Source organism: Octopus bimaculoides, chromosome 2 (genome assembly GCF_001194135.2).
Source record: "Octopus bimaculoides isolate UCB-OBI-ISO-001 chromosome 2, ASM119413v2, whole genome shotgun sequence".
Lineage (NCBI taxonomy): Eukaryota > Metazoa > Mollusca > Cephalopoda > Octopoda > Octopodidae > Octopus > Octopus bimaculoides.
Genome location: NC_068982.1, coordinates 73,969,072 through 73,972,097, shown reverse-complemented (window position 1 = coordinate 73,972,097; position 3,026 = coordinate 73,969,072).

Sequence of the window (3,026 nt, the reverse complement as noted above, 5' to 3'; positions counted from 1 at the left end):
ATATATATATATATATATATATATATATATAACAAAATTATTTTATTCCACATGGGTAGAAATAAAAAATTTAAATGAATCTCAATGCATTTTCAACTTCTTTGAGATATATATATATATATATATATATAATTAATAATAGGCAGGAGTTATAAAGTGACTCAAGGACCAAGTGTTTCATGCTATGGCATTTATTAAACTATCATATTTGCATCACCTAACCTGTGTGCGTGTGTGTGTGTGTGTGTGTGTGTGTGTGTATGCATATATATCATGTAATCTATTATGACTTCATTAAATAAAGATTCCTAGCAAAACAATAATTGCTTTAATATATATATATATATATATATATATATATATATTTGTATGTATGTGTATGTATATTAAACAAACCTCAAAACAAATTTTGCTGTATTTCACCTGGAAGATATCAAGGATTCATGATTTAAGATGGAAAGAGTTCTAAGAAGCAGTTATCTAATATTTATCTAAGATAAACAGATAAAATCTCCAGGAAATAAAAAATAGCATATTGTTTTGAAGATTAATTATTTCCTGGTCTCAGAAATCTTGTTATAGGTCTCCCCCTCCCCGACATTGGTTCTATATTAATGGTTTACCTGGACCAGGTTGTGTGTTGTGTTGTGTTCTTGGGCAAAACACCTTATTTTATGTTGCTCCAGTTCACTCAGCTGTAGAAATGAGTTGCAACATCACTGGTGCCAAGCTGTATCAGCGTTTGCCTTTTCCTTGGATAACATCGATGGCATGGAGAGGAGAGGTTGGTTCACATGGACAACTGCTGGTCTTCCATAAACAACTTAGGCTGGACTTGTGCCTCAGAGGATAACTTTCTAGGTGCAATCCTTTACTGCTATACTTCCAGGAACAACCAAAAATCTATTTTACATGTAATAAGTACATTAACAATTGAACTTTACTCAAGGACTGAAATCTTAATATCTTTAAGATAAAGATTTTAATACATTAAACCAGGTATGGCTGTGATGTTAAGAAGCTCACTTTGCAACCAGGTGATTTGGGGTTCAGTCCCAATGCCTGGCACTTTGGACAAGTGTTTTCTACTATAGCCTCAGGCCAACTGATGCCTTGTGAGTGAATTTGGCAGACGGAAACTGTATGGAAGCCCATCATATATATATATGTATATTCTATGTGTGTGTCTTTGTATGTTTGTCCCCACCACCACACCTGACAACCAGTGTTTGTTTATGCCCCCATAATTTAGCAGCTTGGCAAAAGAGAACAATAGAATAAGTATAAGACTTACAATAAAAAAAAAAGATAAAACAAAGAAACATAAGTACTAGGGTTTGGTTTGTTTAACTAAAACCCTTCAAGATGGGTGCTCCAGCATGGCTGTAGTCCAATGGTCAAAGATAAATATAGCTGAAATACCTTGAATGAATTAAATTATTTTACAGCACGAGATGATGGAATCTTGCCTCCTCACTAAAATGGGGTACTAAAATGGGGTGGGGTAGATTTGGTGGTGATGGTGGAGAGAATATAAGGAGGAATCACGAGAAGTAAGATTAAGAATCAAAGAGAACCAATTGAATCGTTTTCCCTCTGCTTTTGAAATGTTAAAAAAAATTTTTTTTTTTTAAACTTTTAAATGACATTCTGGAAATGAAACATGAAGAAAGGGGATAGCAATGACCAACAGACCTTGTACAGAACAAAGATGAACGGACTAAAAAGCTTAAAAACAAAACAAACAAAAAAAATAATAAATAAACAGAAAATATTATATGCAAAATAACTTGTTTTTAACTCATTGTTTTCGGTCATAATTAACAAGTCATGTGATACAAACATGACGGCTAAGATAACAAAAGTTATTCATTCTAAAAGTCTTGATATCAGTCATGATTGCAGCAACAACATTATTAATATTCTTTCTTTTTTAAATAAATCTTTCTGATTAAACAATAGAGATTTATAAGAGTAAATTAATAACAATAATAATAATAATAATAATAATAATAATAATAATAATAATAATTTGGTACGAGGTCAGCAATTTCAAGGGAGGGATAAGTCGATTCTATCAACCCCAGTGCAAAATTGGTTCTTATTTTATCACCATATCACCTCTGAAAGGATAAAAGATAAAGTTCACCTCAGCAGCATTTGAACTCCCTGAATATAAAGCTGTAAGAAATACTGCTAAGCATTTTGTCCTACACATTAACAAATCTGCCAGTTTACCACTTTCAAATTTTGGCACAAGGCCAGTAATTTTTAAGGGTAAAGGAGGGCGGAGGTTAGTTGATTACATCAACACCAGTACTTGGCTGATCCTTTCTGTTATCAATCCAAAGAGGATGAAAGGCAAACTCAACATCAGCAGGATTTGAGCTCAGTATATAAAGAGCTGGAAGAAATGCTGCTACACATTGTGTCTGATGTGCTAACAATTCTGCCAGCTCACCGCCTTAATAATAATAATCCTTTCTATTACAGGTACAAGGCCTGAAATTTTGGGGGAGTAGTCTAGTCGATTACATCGATCCCAGTACTCAACTAATATTTATTTCATTGACCTCAAAAGGATGAAAGGCAAAGCCGACCTCAGCGGTATATGAACTCAGAATGTAATGACAGATTGCTAAGCATTTTATCTGGCATGCTAACAATTCTGCCAGTTCACTACCATAATAATGCTTTCAAATTTTAGCACAAGGCCAGTAAATTCAGGTGAGGAGTAAGTCAATGACATCAACACCAGTGTGCAACTGGTACTTATTTTATTGACCCTGCAAGGATGAAAGGCAAAGTCAACCTCAGTGGAATTTGAACTCTGAATGTAAAGATGGACGAAATGCCGCTAAGCATTTTACCTGGTGTGCTATAATAATAATAATAATGATGATGATGATGATGGTGATAAATAATAATAATAATAATAAAATTCAATTCTGCAAATAATATATAAAAATCCACTCTGGGAGTTTAGGAAACAACTAAATAGTAGTAATGATAATAATAATAAAAAT